Source organism: Pongo abelii, chromosome 11 (assembly GCF_028885655.2).
Source record: "Pongo abelii isolate AG06213 chromosome 11, NHGRI_mPonAbe1-v2.0_pri, whole genome shotgun sequence".
NCBI classification, from domain to species: domain Eukaryota; kingdom Metazoa; phylum Chordata; class Mammalia; order Primates; family Hominidae; genus Pongo; species Pongo abelii.
Genome location: NC_071996.2, coordinates 140,945,423 through 140,962,069, shown reverse-complemented (window position 1 = coordinate 140,962,069; position 16,647 = coordinate 140,945,423). Strand labels below are relative to the sequence as shown.

Here is a 16,647-nt window from a genome sequence, read left to right as displayed (position 1 = left end):
AAAGATTTGTTCAAGTTTTAGCCTCTAGTACCTCAGAATGTGATCTTATTTGGAAATGGGGTCATTGCAGATGTAATTATTTAGACGATGATGACGTCATGCTGGAGTAAGGGGGCTTAATCAAATATGACCGGCGTCCTTACAGACGAGGAGAGACAGACACAGAGGAGAAAACCGTGTGAAGACAGACAAAGGGAGAAGCCTTACGGAGATGGAGGCTGAGATCAGAGTGAGGCAGCCACAAGCTAAGGGACTCTGGGGGAAGCAGAGAGGGAGCCTCCCCTAGAAGCCTGGAGGGAGTGGGGCCCCGCGAACACCTTGATTTCAGACTCCCAGCCTCCAGAACAGTAACAAATAAGTTTCTATTGTTCTAGGTGACCCTGTTTGTAGCACGTTGTTACAGCAGCCCTAGCAAACTAACACGAGAGTGTGTGTGCCCACTGCCGCCCAAGATGCTGGCCAATGGGACGGGAGCTTGGCGGGCAAGCACTTTTCCGAACCCCCTCCGCTTCCCCGGAAGCACTTTCCCGCACCCCCTCCACTTCCCCGGAAGCACTTTCCCGAATCCCCTCCAGTTCCCGGGAAGAACTTTTCCCAACCTCCTCCACTTCTGGTGAAGCACTTTCCTGAACTCCCCCCTCCACTACTGCGCCTGCTGTAGGTCTCCCCGGGCCCTGTTCTGTGCTTGTTGTCCCCGGGTCTGGAGCTTCTCTGGTTTAATTGCTCTTGAAATTAATCCCAGGGTGAGGAGGGAGGAGTGGTCAGCGTGGGTGGGGACCTAGGGGCCTAAGTCCTCACTACTGAAACTCCCAACTCATCCCTGTGCTTTCAGCCTCAGCTCAGTCTTGGAAAATAACGGGAGCCTCCAGTTCCTGAGCGATCTGTTATCACTGCAGATCGGATTTCCAGTTTGCACGTTCCTCAGGGCTTCCTCCCAGGTGGAAGTGAGGGCGCCCTCTTCTGGCGTCTCCAGCATCCGCCCGGCCCCTCTCGGCCGGCCCCTTAGTGCCGGTTCTCCGCGGGTCTGCAATTAGATCCTTGAGGTCCACGCCTGCTTCATCTTGGCGTCACCTCCACTTCCTAGGGCAGGGCTTCCCCACACAATAGCCCCTCAGTGCACATTTGTTGAATAAGTGAAGGAATGAAGGAGTTGAGATGACTTTGAAGCTAAAATGAGTAGACATCTGACTTTGTGCCTAAGAGAAAATTCTTCCTAAGGCTAAGATTGTTAAATAAAGGAACTGGTCCACCCATCCTTTACACATGGAAATTTATATTTCAAACTGAAAAAGGCCAAATTGGCACTTTGGTGTCGTCCTATAATTATAAAACCAAACATCTACTTGCTAAAATTTTTGAATTCCAATCAACTGCAAAAAGTTTCTTGGATCTTCTCACATTTGGTCTTGACATCCTTAAAATTAATCAGCTGAGCATGGTTTATAGCTCACAAAAATCTAGAGAAAATGCTTTTTTTTTTTTTTCTGAGGCGGAGTCTTGCTCTGTCACCCAGGCTGGAGTGCAGTGGTGCGATCTTGGCTCACTGCAACCTCCGCCTCCCGGGTTGAAGTGATTCTTCTGCCTCAGCCCTCCTGAGTAGCTGGGATTACAGGCACTCGCCACCACGCCCCGACTAATTTTTTTTTGTATTTTTAGTAGAGACAGGGTTTCACCACATTGGTCAGGCTGGTCTCGAACTCCTAACCTCATGATCTGCCCACCTCGGCCTCCCAAAGTGCTGGTATTACAGACGTGAGCCACTGCGCCCGGCCAGGAAAATGCCATATTTTTAACTGGGCAATTTTACACTTATTTTTCCTAGAGCCAGCTAAAAGCTGGCACATTCTCTTTAGTGCAATCTTCTCATCCTCCCCAAATGTCCGGGTTCACATGTTCCCCCAAAATTAATCATTCAAGATGAATATAAAATTGTTTGTTAGACTTTTTCTTCACAAGAATGTTTATTTTCATAAGATGTTTCCCATACACTCAAAGACTCACTTTAGGACCCCCAGTCCTCGCCCATATCTCCCTGGGTTGACGCTTTAGGAGACATATTTGACATCTACTTTATATTTCAGGCTTTTGTGCTACTCAGAAACAAAGACTTCCCTTCCTGCCTGTTTTACATATTTATTTATTTATTTTTTTGAGACTGAGTTTTGCTCTTTTTGCCCAGGCTGGAGTGCAATGGCATGATCTCGGCTCACTGTAACCTCCACCTCCCGGGTTCAAGTGACTCTCCTGCCTCAGACTCCTGAGAAGCTGGGATTACAGGCGCTTGCCCCCACACCCAGCAAATTTTTGTATTTTTAGCAGAGACCGAGTTTCACCATGTTGGCTAGGCTGGTCTTGAACTCCTGACCTCAGGTGATCCACCCATCTCGGCCTCCCAATCCTGCCTGTTTTGATGAGAAAAGTGTTTTTAAGAAAAGTCAAGGAAAATCAAGAATAGCTACACTTTTACCACAGCAGAATAAATCGTGGAATTACAGTGGGAATTAGTGTAATGGCTTGACTGATCTGCTAGTCCAGGACTTATTTCAGAAATGTGTCTTCTTCGAACAGATTGTATTACTGCACCAGGCAGGACTTCTTTGGTTGTAAGTGTGGGGAACTTAACTTGAACTAGTATAGAAAGGATGTCTGGAATCAGGGAGCTGATTGCATTCTCTTTCTCTCCTCTCCACTTCTCTCTGCTTTGATCTCCCTGGCTGGCTTCCTCCAAATGGTAGCAAATATGGCAGCTCCTGGTATTAAGAGAGAGGGCTCAAGACTGGCTGGCTCTAAGAAGTAAGCAGGCAGACCTGGGGATGAACTTACCAACTCTGGATCACCTGGTAGAGGAGATGCTAGAAGGTTCTTCTGGAAGATGGCAGCTCTCATTTGAACTCCTGGTCAAAGTAGGGGATGGGCATTCCTGAAATAAGAGAAGTGTTGGTCTAGACACATGACCCAACAGCTCTCTGTGCATGGCTGGCACGCTGTTTTCCTTCATAGCCTGGTGTGTTTTAGTAGCATAAAGTGAAGTACTGTTTGGTTTTAGACTCTCGAAAATCGCAGAAACAGCATCATTTGTGCGGTAGAATAGAGTAGGAAAGATTCACACCAACATGTCCATAGGAAGTGCTTAGGGAATGGGGAGGGGCAGCTGGTCCATCCTTGTTCCCGAACCCGGGTCTCAGTGGGGCTGAATCTAGAGGTGGGAGTTTCGAAATGTGCAAATTGGGGCAGGGAAAGAAGTTGAGGCTAGAAATGAGGTAGAGACGAATATGGTTAATGCAGCCCAGATCCCTGAGGGGTTATTGCTGGATGATTCTGGACATTATTGAGCACAGCTACCACTCACTCTGCAGAAGAGAAAACCGAGTTGCAGGAAGCTTAGTTGACGTGCCCAAAACCTGTGGTGAGTTAGTAGCAAAGAAGGCACTAGGGCCTCATTGCCAGAGATCCACTCAACTTTCCACTCTGACACTCGAGGGGGCTTAAAACAGGCACAGGGATGGAATGAGAAACCCCAGCTGCCCTCTGGCTGTGGGGTCAGTGGAAGTCTCAAGTCCTCTTCCTTGATTGGGCTTCTAATCCTTCTTGTCTTGAAACAGGCCTAGTTGCCTCAGTGGACCATTTTACTTTAAGCTGATTTTGGAATCTCACATACCTCCTCTTCAATAAGAGGAAACTCCAGCCTCACTGCAACAAGGAAATCTATTAACATGATTGCAGATCCATCACTGGAAGCTGGTTGGGAGGGTGAGAAGAGTGGACTTGAGCTGGTCCTCCAGGAATATCTCCTAGGATATCCCAGTATAAACCCTCTGGTCTATTCTGGGAGGCAGGGAAACAGGAGCCTGTACTGGAGAGACAGAAGTTAGGAACGCACTGCACAGCTGCAATCCAGGGCCTAGAGGACAAAGATCGAGGCACTCTTCAGCAACTGTCTGGATGCTGGGATGCGGGGTGTGGCAGATGCTGCTGCTTGGCCGCAACTTCCCTTTGAGTCCCAGAGACTGTAATGGAACTCGGATGCTGAGTCCGTTACACAGTCTGCCACTACCTCTTAACATTCAGGGAGCTGGAGTCTTCATATTAGCTTCTCTGTGACTGTGTGTATGTTCAAGTTCCTTCAAGCAGAGCCTGAGACGGGGTGCTGTGCAAGCGATTACTGAGGGAGAGCTCCCAGGGGAAACCTAGAAGGAAGGCAGGAAGAAGGATGAGGGCAGGAGAAGAAGCCAGGCAAGGAGTGGGTTCTGAGAAGTCAGGCTGGTCCCATGGTGGGTGCTCTGCAGTGGGAATCCTCTTGCCAAGTTTTTCTGGCCCAGAGGCAGTGCACTGGAGTGTGGTATCCCACATCAGACATCACTGGCTGTGGGCCACCCCAAGGGAGTGGGCTATAACCCTGTACTAGTTATCAACTGCTGTGTAACAAATTGTCACAAACTTAGCAATTTACGACAACATGCATTTATTATCTTGGGTCAGGAGTTCGGGCTTGGCTTCACTGGGTCCTCTGCTGGGGTCTCAGAGGCTGAAACCTCGGTTTGGGATACTACATTTCTTTCTGAAACACGGAGTCTTTTCAAAGCTCATGTAGATGTTGGCAGAAGTCAGGCACTTGTGGTTGTCGAGTTGGGGTTCCTGCTTCCTTGCTTGTTAGGAGCTGCTCTCAGCTCCCAGAGACCCCCACATTTCCTTGCCATTGGCCCTCACAGGATGGCAGCTCACTTTGTCAAGGCCAGTGTCTTAGTCCATTTGGATGGTTGTAACAGAATGTCATAAACTTGGTGGCTTAAACAACAGAAATTGATTTCTCATGTTTGGGAGTTTGAGAAGCCCAAGATCAAAGTGCCCGCAGATTCGGTGTCTGGAGAGGTCCTGCTTCCTGACTCATGCACGGCACCTTCCCTCTGTGTCCTCACACGGTGGGAGGATGGAGCAGTCTCTCCATGTCCTCTTTTATAAGGCACTGATCCCATTCATCAAGGCTTCTCCTCTATGACCCAATAACCTCCCAAAGGCCCCATCTCCCAATACCATCACTTTGGGGGTTAGAATTTCAACATATGGATTTTTGGGGGACATGACATCCAGACACCAGCAGCCAGCAAGATAATCTCTCCCTGCCGTTTCCTAGGACAGAGTCTTCCGTGATCCCTGGGTGACTTCCCGCCACCCAACTGTAACCTAATCCAGGGAGGGACACCATTCATTTTTGTCATGTTCAAAGGCTGGAATCAGGGCTCAGTTTCCATTCGCACTCAAGGGGGGGGGGTGGATTACACAAGGGCTTGACTCCTGGGGGTCATCTTAGAATTCCACCCACCTCACACACCCCAATGTGTCCAGAAGAGACAGTTCCCAGCATCCATGAACAGTCCTCCAGGAAAGGGCGTGGGTGTGAACTGCTAACATTTGACTCTCATCTGAGGGGGGTCTTGCAGAGGCACCCATGGGACCTTCCACACTGTCCTTGCCCACAGGAGAAAGGCCAGCCAAAGTCTCAGAAAATCACCATCCCTCAGGCCACCTTCCAATCCCACAGCCGAGTATCTGGCTGGGGAGGCCTCATCCCCATCAGGGCCACAGCTACAAGGGAGCTTGGAAAATGGAGTTCTGAACTTGCTAACTTGTGCAGTTAAGGAAAAGATAAGGGAAGAAAATGGGAAGAAGTGCCAAGAGCCAGTTCAAGCCTGCAGTGAAGGGGAAACAGAATTGAGAGATTCCGTGACTTATGAGGTGAATTGAGAGATTCAGTGACTTATGAGGTCCCACCGATGGCCAGGCCTAGATCCAGGACTCAGGACGTTTAGGGTAGCTCAAACTTTTGAGGTCATTTTCCTCCTGGGATCAGGTAGTAGAGAGGAACTGGAAATGTAAGTGGGAATCCCCATACTGGTGATTAAGGAAGAAAGCTGCCATAGAACCCAAATTCTCTCTTGTTAGCACAAGGGAGGTTTACCACGAGTTTCTGGAAGTTTCTAGAGCCACGGGCAGTGCTGAAGAGGATCTGGATCATCAATGATTAGGTGTAGCTAAATATTAAAGATTAAGGTTTCCTACTGAATGAGAGCTTTTATTTCTTTAAATCATGTTCTAAATGATTTCTTGCCCTTGCTATTTAAATATAGCCATCCATTGGTATCCATGGGGGATTGATTCCAGGATCCTCCATGGATACCCAAATCCACAGAGGCCCCAATCCCTGAAATAAGGTGGTGCAGTATTTGCACATAACCTACGCTCATCCTTCTGTGTACTTCAAGCCATCTCTAGATTATTTATAATACCTAATACGATGTAAATGCCATGTAAACAGTTGTTATACTGTGTCATTTACAGAATGATGACAAGGAAAAACATCTGTACATGTTCGGTATAGATGCAATCATCTACTTTTTAAAAACATTTTTGAACCACAGTTGGTTAAATCCATGGATGCAGAACCCATGGATACAAGGTCGACTGTAGTAGAAACATTCAATACCAAGGAATGCATGTGCCTAGCGATTTTGTGAAAAAGAGTGTATTTGTATTTCAAAGAAACTGTGGAGTGGAAACACCTAAAACGTGCTTGTTCAGTTAACCTCAGTTTGCTGAGCTGCTTGGAGCATGGGGTTGTAATCAAAGGTTGTCTTCTTTGCAGCAGACAATGTTCTGGGATAAATAGTCCCCCTTAGTGCTGAAGTTGCAGACTCTAACCAAGGGGGTGGCAGCAAGTATTCCCGGTCTCTGTAGGGGCTTGAGTCCATGCCTGCACTGTGCAGAGAGGATGAGGGCAGAGAACTGGATGCCGCTGGAGGGGTGTGTTGTCCTTCTACATGTCATGCAGGCAGCGCGGTTCTATACTCGGAGCCTCTGCTCAGCGTGTCTTCACCTAAGAACCCCATAATTCAGGTTCCATCCTTGTTCCCTACCCCAGTGCTCTGCAAGTGAGCCCTTTGGTGCAGAGATGGGTTGGGCTTCTTTATGGGAGAGGAACGGAGCCCTGGAGCTGCAGAGGGGAGCAGGCATTCTCTCTGGGGTGCTGTCTCCTTTCTTCCCTAAGTTGGAGAGAGATAATCCATGGATAGCAGTTAATGATTTCTTTGCTCTTCAAACTTGGTTCGGAAGGATCTCTCAGTCAAAAAGATCCTTTCGGATGTCTCTTGATATTTCACATTAATGGACTTTTCATAAGGACCACATGATGGGAGAGCAGTGAGAAGTTTGGGGATGGCCAAGGCTGGGTTGTCATTTGAGCTCTGCTACTAACCCAGACTGGACAATGACGATGTCACTTACTCTCTTGGAACTTCTTTTCTTTTCTTTGCTTTGCTTTGCTTTGCTTCTTTTCTTTTCTCTTCTCTTCTCTTCTCTTCTTCTTTTCTTTTCTTTCTTTCCTTTCTCTCTTTTTTGGAGTTTCACTCTGTTGCCCAGGCTGGAGTGCAGTGGTGCCATCTCGGCTCACTGCAACCTCTGCCTCCTGGGTTCAAGCGATTGTCCTGCCTCAGCCTCCCAAATAGCTGGGACTACAAGCGCCTGCCACCATGCCTGGCTAATTTTTATGTTTTTAGTAGAGATGGGGTTTCACCATGTTGGCCAGGCTGGTCTCCAACTCCTGACCTTGTGATCTGCCTGCCTCGGCCTCCTAAAGTGCTGGGATTACAGGCATAAGCCACTGTGCCCAGCCTGTTTCTTTCATCTGTAAAATGGGACCACAATTTCACCTAATAAAAAAAGACATCTTTCTATTTAAAAGGGCTTAGGGTGTTGATGTTTGTGATAAAGGAGAGAATGTATATTGAAGTGTTTTGAAATGTGCAAAGCTTTCTAGAAACAGAAGTTCTTACTCAAGTATTTTCCCGAAGCTTTGGCAAGATAACCATTTTCATTACCCCGTCTGTGCCTAGAATGGGCCTATAAGCGCCACAATCAGAATCATTAGATATAGAAATGAAAAGAAATGTAGCCTCCTTTTTTTTGCCGGTGAACAGAGCTTTGGTTAACAGAAAACCAAGGCGATTTTAATTGCTGGTTTTTCTGTTTGAAGGGGGAGGTTATTAGTAGAAGTCTCAATTCAGAAACTTCAAGAAGAAATGGGAGGGTGTGGTGAGGGTAAGGGGGGGACTGCATTTCCTGTTTTCCTTTCAGATGGTGTTGGAAAACATTGCAGGAAAACCATGGATACCCATGAAGAAATTCCAAAATTTATTCTTTTTGACGCCAAGGGCCCAGCCCAAAAGGTGATGAGTAGGAGTGGTCAATTTTTTTTTCAAGAGTTGGGGCTTGCAGGAGTCCAGCTAAACGCTTGTAGGGTGAAGACAGAATTCAGAGGGTGACATCAGCCTGAGCAGGGGCCAGAAGAAACAGAGTGGAGGAGTCTGGTTTCATTTACAGTTTTGGGTCAGTTCTGCAGTGAGGAGGGGGAGAGGAGGGGTGGGGGAGGGAGGAGGAGGAGGAGGAGGAGGAGCTGGAGGAAGCCCTGACTAGTATCCCTGGCCCCAGTCCAGTTTGGAGCTCAGTCTTCCACCAAAGGCTGTTCAGTTCTCCTGGGCTCCAGCCTCCTGCAAGGACTGCAAGAGTTTTCCTCCGCAGCTCTGAGTCTCCACTTTTTTGGTGGAGAAAGTCTGCAAAAAGAAAAAGAGACGCAGTGAGTGGGAAAAGTATGCATCCTATTCAAATCTAATTGAATCGAGGAGCCCAGGGACACACGCCTTCAGGTTTGCTCAGGGGTAAGTGTGATTTCTCTTCTGTTTTTCCAGGTTTGGGGCTAGAAGGAAATGCTCTCAACCTGAAGTGATCCTTTCCAGGTAGCGTTAGTGGCTCTTATGCTCATGCTGTTCACCAGTTTTCTGTACATGTTTTAGGTCTCTGGAAGATTCCGCTGATTTTTCTTTCTCACTTTGTGGCAATGGGATTTCCTTAACTTGGTTAAGGTCATGGTTGCCTAAGAGTGTGAGCACTTCTCCACCGCGTGTCTGTGGCTGCTACACGTGCCCTGTGCATTCCGGGCGGCAGCGTGTTTCGGCCCATGATTTATTGAAGTTACCGCCGCCTTCTAAAACCCATTCGGGATCCGCTTTGTTTGCAGAAGCGTCTTTGCTGAGGACTAGAATAGCTCCCTGCCGAGTGGCTCCGCTGGGAGATGTTCTCTGAGCTCTCTGGGTGGTGACACTAGGTCAGGGTGCAACAACCTGCGTGGGTTTTCTGCCCAGGGCCGCCCATGGGAAGGTGCTGGTGGAGTACATTTGCTGCTTTCACGAGATTGGAGTAACTCTGGTGCCCAGGATCAGGTCCAAGTAAAGGGTCGCTCAGTCATTGCCGTCAAGCTTTCGTCTTTCCAGGAACCTGAAGTCTCTATTGGAGACTTTGTCCCTTGGGGTTGCTTAAAGGAGTTGCAGGGGTCAGAGGAGAAGAAGGAATTGGGCATTTGGGCAGCATGCTGAGTGTCTAAGGCGGGGCCCCTGGGGCTGCAGGGCCAGCCCATGCTGCACAGAGGTGAGGCCAGTGCCAAGCTGGGAGGCCCCGAAGGCTGTTCTCTGGCCCGGAGGATGCAGGGTGGGGCTCGGGTCCTCTCTTGCTGAGGATGGAACACATTCAATGACAGTGGCCAGCCTGTTTGGGGAACCTGTTTCAAGGGGCCTACTATGTTAGATAATGAACGGGGATTGAAGTATGGGTGGGGTCACTGGGAGGGACTAGGGAGTGGTTGAAGAAAAATCTGCTTCCACAGGAAGCCCCAGGAGCCAGTTTAGAGGCCGGTGCAGACCCCAGGAGCAAACCCCTCTGAGCGCAGGGGAGTCTGCTGCGCCGGATGGGGAGGCAGGGCTGTGGCCCCGGCTGACCAGCTTCTCTCTCCACATACAGCTCACCCCGATGAGGACCACAGGGTGCTAGAGCTGCAGGGTGCTCAGAGCTCATGGGGATGGTGGATGCTCAACCTGGGATCCCCCAGCTTCCCAGGGTCCCATTCTTAACACTGTAAAAAACTGAACCGAAATGGCTTTAAAATCGAAGTTACATTGCTCCTAAGCAAAATTATATTGAAAACTGAGTGGGTGGCCGTTGATGACATTACTGGAACTTCTGAGGTTTTTGTTGGGCTAAAGATAATGGAAGAGATTTTTGGTCAGAAACCACTGATGTAGTCGTTTCCTGGTTTTCAAAATGAGCAACCAGGGGCTCTGAGATGCGGAATTCCTTGCCCAGGCCAGGGAGCGAGTGTCTGAGATGGCAGTGAAATGCTTCCCCATTGCAGGAGAGCAGATGAGCCAGCGACGGAGGATCCCAAATAACTCACATCTCGTTGGGAAAACTGCTTTGGGCTCACTAAGACTCTACCAATGACCTGAGAAAGAAGGGAGGTGGACCGTGGGGTGGGGGCATCGGCTCTGTGACCAGAATACCGGGGCTGGCCGCCCTGCTCAGGCCACCTCCTGGGGGTGGAGGGCCCTGAAGGAGGGGACTTGAATGCTCTTCTTTCTGAAGTGGGCTTGTAGCTGAGGATGAAAGCCTGGGGTGGGGAGGCAGGGTTTTTACAAAGATCAGGATCTAGGAACAGCTGCCTGTCTGGACTTCTTTGTTTAGGGGGTTTCTTGCTACCCAGAGGTTTAGTTCTCTCCTTTCCTCACTCATGGTCGAGAGAAGCCAGGAAGCAGACACTGAGTGGAGGGGAGGGCTTGGGAAGGAATTCCATGTTGGGGTGAAGTGAGGCTGTCCTGGCTTTTCCTATCCAGGCATTGGAGGGTGTGGCCACAGCATCTTTCTGGGAGGTGGCTGGGGAAGCCTCTAGAATGTTAGCCCTTGGCCCCGCTCTTCCCCTGCTTGGCAGGGCGCGTGTTCCACCCCACCATGGTTGTGGCCCACAGGTGAGGGGCTGTGTGGCAAATGTCCAAACCTGGGGTCTGAATGATATTTTTGATACGAGGTAGGCACCTTTCTGAAAAATTGTCTTTACTTCACACTTCATTTTATTTCTAAAGCATTCAGGACTCAGCAAATTGCACTGACTTTATCATAAGTGCCTTTTGTGATTTCCTGTCCTAGAACTTAATACGTCCCTGATGAGAAAGTAGGAAGAAGCTCCTCTCTTCAGTCAATTGTTGATTTGTGGTTCCAATGAGGCTGCTCATCCTGACCTTAGTTTCAGGAACGGAACCCATAGACGTGGATGCCTAAAGCCGGCTTGAAACAAGACCGCCTTCTTTGGAAGCTTTGGAAGCTGGCAGTGACTTTTTGCCAGCGAGGCTTCATTTGTTTCCTTGCTCAGAGTGTTCAGACAACTGGATCAAGCGTAGTCTTCATCAGCGGTTGATATCACCTCCCACTTATATGTGAAATTCCATGTTTAGGATTTAAAATTCACCGGCAAGTCATGAATACTATTGTGTGACACTTCCTTGCAGGCACAGTAACAGCTTTAGCAAAAATTTTTATTTGAAAGTTCAGTTTTGTCACTGCTCTTTTTGGAAGAAGCTGAAAATCTGGTATCTCTTGGGGGAAGACTCGCAGGCGGTTTCCATCTGACAGGGATGTTGTGTACCAGGCAGCTTTTCCTCCCTGACTTACGGGAGCAAACTTTTCACGGTGTCCTGGCTGCAGCAAGCAGGCAGTAAAAGACACATTGCGCTACATAAATAGCTGACGATTTGAGGAGGGACCTGACATTTACAGAAAATCCTATTAGCTCTAGCTAAGGAAATGAAAGCCGCAAACCCTCCAAATTTTAAAGCGGGGGAGCTTTAAAGTTTCCTGCTAATTCAGACAGCCATGAACTAGACAAGAATGGTTATCTTCATTCTCGCATTTCTAGATACAGCTTCTCTGTTTCCACTGTAAAACTTCAGTGGAATTCAGTGTAAAAATTCAGTGCAAAGAAAGGACAACCCTACTCTTTAAATAAAAGATGTTGCTTGCCCCCTCTAATGTGTGGCCACGAATGTCTTATTTTCAGGGAGTATTCCGCAGGTCCTGATTTTGCAGAGATATTCCCTTCAACAATTCACTTTTTTAACTTTGAAAAATATAATTTTTAATACATTCTGGTCTTATAATCCATTTTGGGAAAGAGATGAAATTTTGAGGGCTGGGCACTGTGGCTCATCTCTGTAATCCCAGCGCTTTGAGAGGCTGAGGTGGGCAGATCGCTTGAGCCCAGGAGTTTGAGACAAGCCTGGGCAACATAGGGAGACCTTGTCTCTACAAAAGCATTTTAAACAATTAACCAGGCATGGTGGCATGTGCCTGTAATCTCAGCTATGAGGCTGAGGTGGGAGGATCACTTAAGCCTGGGAGGTTGAGGCTGCAGTGAGCCGTGACTATGCCACTGCACTTCAGCACCTGGGCGACAGAACCAGACCCTGTCTCAGAAAAAAAAAAAAAAAAAAAGAAAAGAAATTTTGAGTTAGCACATTCATCCTGGTCTGTTTTTGAAAAGGCAGTTTGGTTTTCTTTCCTCTAGAGGGAGGTGTATCTCTGCGAGCTTCAGAAAAATCTCTGAAGCGGTGCCTGGAGTCTCCCAGGGTGGAGTTTCAGGGTTTGCAGTGACTCAGTGATGACCATCTCAGCAGAGCTTGCGGGCAACTTTAGGACTGATATTTCAATACATGATTATCATTATTATATTTATTGTGACTGTTCATAATAACTGAAGTGGACATACGTTAGAGCTTTGTTTTTTCTCTGCTCAGGTGTAAGTGTATTGAGATGAAATTGTGCCATCAAAGGAGGCATCTTTGTTCCCAAACAATTGCATTACAAGGGTATTCAGCAAATAAGACATTTTATAGGAAGCATTTTACCCATATCTAATTACAGAGGTTTAAATGAACAGTCGGGTGCTTGAGAACCAAAGTAAGTTTGCATATTCATACCATTGTGTATCCCTGTAGAATTACAGGATTTTAGATCTGTGAGGGTGTTCATGACATGTCCTTTGATACTTTCCCCTAATGGACAATGGGTTTTAACATACTTTTAAAAATTCACACAAACTATAATTATGAATGTCTCATCTTAAATATTTATTAATACAAATATATATTACTGACTCTCAGATTTATGTCTGTTCGCTTGAGATAACGAGCATTAAGACCCTGAGGGAGAGAATTCTAGCTCAGAGCAAAAAAAAAAAAAAAACAAAAAACAAAAACCTAACCCTTTGGTTGGTCTTTGTGTTCTCATGTTTACTTAAGTTTAACAAGACCTATTGTGCATCACAGCCTTGAGCGCTGAGGTTCAGGGAGGGGATATATCCCTAATGCTAAATGACGAGTTGATGGTTCCAGCACACCAACATGGCACATGTATACATATGTAACAAACCTGCATGTTGTGCACGTGTACCCTAAAACTTAAAGTATAATAATAATAAAATTAAAAAAAGAGAATACATTCTTGGAGAATATAAAAAAAAATGACTAAGACATAGCCCCCTCTCTTCTGGTTGGCAAACATATAATTTCTGTTTGGCTAATTGAAATATCAAAAAAACTACTACCTTGGTGGACGGTTTCTCTACGCCCTTTATGCTTCAGATGAAGAAAGAGAGCTCAGAGAGGTATGCCCAGTGACAGGACCACAGAGCTTGTCTGACGTTTCCAATATGCAGACATCTTGGAATCTGGACATTTCAAGGGGGACAAGCCTTTTAAGAGTGTATTTTAGGGTGCCATGTGGAGAAAGGTACTCTTCCCATTCCCAGTCTTCCTTGGAGTAGCCTCTTTTAAGTTGATTCAGCAGAGGAGTAACTGTTGTTTAAAAAAATCTGTAAAGAAAAAGGAGAGAAGAAAAAAACAAATACGAAAAGTTCTGCCAAACCCTCTCCCAAAGGCAAATTGTTAGTCTTGTAGGGGTCTGGCTGCATTTAGCATAGTATGATCCTACTGTTCTCCTGAAGTTTAAACTCATGAAATACAGAGAAACATTTGAGAATTGCGAGTGGCCAGGGAAAAGTACAATGGGAAATGTTTCTGTAAAACCCCCTGTGTGTGCTATACATTAGATTTTCAGGAACCCAGAGCATCAGGAATTGGTCACTGGAAGGAAGAGCTCATGGCTCGGTTTAATTTCAAAATTAAAAATTGAACAGCAGCTGGAGTTGACTCAGATCTCAAGGGAAACCATTCCAGGAAACTGGTTTTTCACTTCTGGAATCTTCATTAGTTGATTCAGCAGCCCAGGGCCGGTACCCAGAGTTAGCGCCAACTCAGCTAAACCCACAGCTGGCCCGGCGGTGCACCAGGGTGCTCTGTTTCTAATTGGGGCTGCAGAAAACCCATCACTCATCAGAGCCCAGGGCAACAGATGGAAGAGAACAGTTGCAGGACTATGGCCTGTTCGAGCGACAGGCAAGGAGCCTTCTTTTACACAAAAGGGAGGCTGGGAGAGATTGGCTGACAGATTGGCTGGGAGAGATTGGCTGACAGATGATTGGCTGGGAGAGATTGGCCGACAGATTGGCTGGGAGAGATTGGCCGACAGATGATTGGCTGGGAGAGATTGGCTGACAGATGATTGGCTGGGAGAGATTGCCCGACAGATTGGCTGGGAGAGATTGGCCGACAGATGATTGACTGGGAGAGATTGGCCGACCGTTGCTGACAGAGGCAGTAAGGAAGTAGAATTTCCCAGGTTATTGCAATAAATCCAGCATGGATGATATTTTATCGGATGTTTCAACTTGATTTTTGAAAAGGTTTCTATTTTCAAGAATAATTTTATCTTCTCTACTTGATTATGAATTAGACTAGAAAACAGACAAAATATCTAACTTTTCTTTTTACAATGAGAGCACCTTTCAGCCACTTTAATCATTGACAATGGAACACCACAGTTTTGGAAAGGTCAGTAGCACCCTAGTTCATTGCCAAGAAGGAAAAGACAGGAATAAGTGCCAAGCTCCAATCTGGATCCAGCAGCGTCATGTGGCAAAGAGTTGGAATGGAGTGGGCATTTGTGCAATATTTCTTGAAGCGTTTTCTAATGCACCTTTCTTCTTTAACGTTGAAATGGAACTAGTCTCTGCCTGATGTTTATAATTAGCAGTATAAGTGCAGACAAAATCTCGTCTGGCTGCCGTATATTTCAGAATGTGGAATGTGTTTTACATTTGCATGGTGGCGTCTAGCTTTTCAAATCACACCAGATATGGAATTTCTGCTTCATGGTTATTATCTTCAATGCTATGAATATGCTTTAGAGTAATTTTTTCAAATATCTGGGCAATTAATCTGGAGTTTCTTAATTGCCTTTGTAATGGGAAGGAGACCCACCTCTGAGGAGCTTGGCCTAAGCCTGGCCGGAGGTCGGCGCGTTCTTACAGGTGCTCTCATTCACAGAGGGGGGGGCATTGCTAGGGGATGTCCGGGCCCTCTCTTTCTGCATTGCTTTGTTATAATCCACGAGTTGCAGAACAGGTGTTGCTTTGTTAGATTTTACCAGGAAGAGCTGAAGATCTCGAATTGGCTACTCCATGTCTAACAAGGACCCCAGTAAGTGACAAAGGACCCCAGTAGGTGACAAAGGAGGTCTAGTTACCCTGCCTGACGAGAAGAGTTTTAAAATGTTGCTATCACAGGATACATATTCAGTTTGGGTCAAACAGATTATTGTTCTAGAGTATTTTCATAGAATAGAAATTCAAAGGCCAGGTGTAGTGGCTCATGCCTGTAATCCCAGCACTTTGGGAGGCCAGGGCAGGAGGATCCCTTGAGCCCAAGAGTTTGAGACCAGCCTGGGCAATATCATGAGATCTTGTCTCTACCAAAATTAAAAAAAAAATTAGCCAGGCATGGTGGCACACACCTGTAGTCCTAGCTTTGGGAGGCTGAGGTGGGAGGATTGCTTGATCTCAGGAAGTTGAGGCTGCAGTAAGCTGTGATCGTGCCACTGCATTCCAACCTGGACAACAGAGCTATACTCTGTCTCAAAAAAAAAAAAAAAAAAAAAAAAAGGAAAAAAAAGAAAAAAAGAAACATGAAATCCAAGTTGTTAAATAAACAGTAAAAAACCAAAATTTGCTGTATTTCTTTGGAAGTTTCTTGGAGCTGTTCCAAAACATTTACTTTTGAGGATTCTGCTTTGGGTCTTTCAAACAGCAAGAGTATATTAAATTCCACTCTCCTCCTACCCTAATTGCAGGACTTAATAAATCCTTTCTTAGCTTCCTTCCTGAGGAAAAGAATGGGGACTCCTTTCCCAGGATTCATGCAAAAAGAGAAAGAGTGAGAAAAAGAGAAAGAAATGGGGCACTCCTTCTCACAGTCTAGGAACGGGCGTGGCAAAGGCAAGGGTGGATGAGTGCCTCAAATTTACTGAAATTTGACTTTTTATTTCACAGTAAGTGTGCACGGCTCTCCCTCTGTGGTCTTTGACTATTTCCACTGCTCCCATTTTAAACAGGACAATTAGGAACTAACAGAAGTCCCAGAACTTGATAGGAGGGACAGGCTGATTTTAAAAAGCATTGCTTGGAGAAAACCAAATAAATGACTTCAAAATGGGAGCTCTGGATTTATTTGAGTCTTTGTTTTAAAACTATTTCCTTGTGTGCATGTGTGTGTGTCTCTTTCTTAAAAAAGATTTCCAGACATGGAAAATGAAAAAGGTTTTGAATAGGCTAAATGAAAACTAATTTACAGAATTGCAAAATAGCTTGGGAAATCATATTCA

General features: G+C 46.4%; 1 protein-coding gene across 7 annotated transcripts in view; it reads left to right on the top strand.

Annotated features, from left to right (window-relative positions):
* Positions 1-8,291: 8,291 nt before the first annotated feature.
* COL6A3 (collagen type VI alpha 3 chain) overlaps positions 8,292-16,647 on the top strand; it is a 90,482-nt gene continuing 82,126 nt past the window's right edge. For 4 of the 7 annotated variants that reach the window (XM_009238285.4, XM_009238282.4, XM_054550030.2 and 1 more), the window contains exon 1: positions 8,305-8,708. The gene's annotated coding sequence lies outside the window, so the exon portion shown is untranslated. Of the gene's footprint in view, positions 8,709-16,647 lie in introns of all 7 variants that reach the window. The other 3 variants (XM_063713149.1, XM_009238283.4, XM_009238286.4) reach the window with 2 other exon arrangements.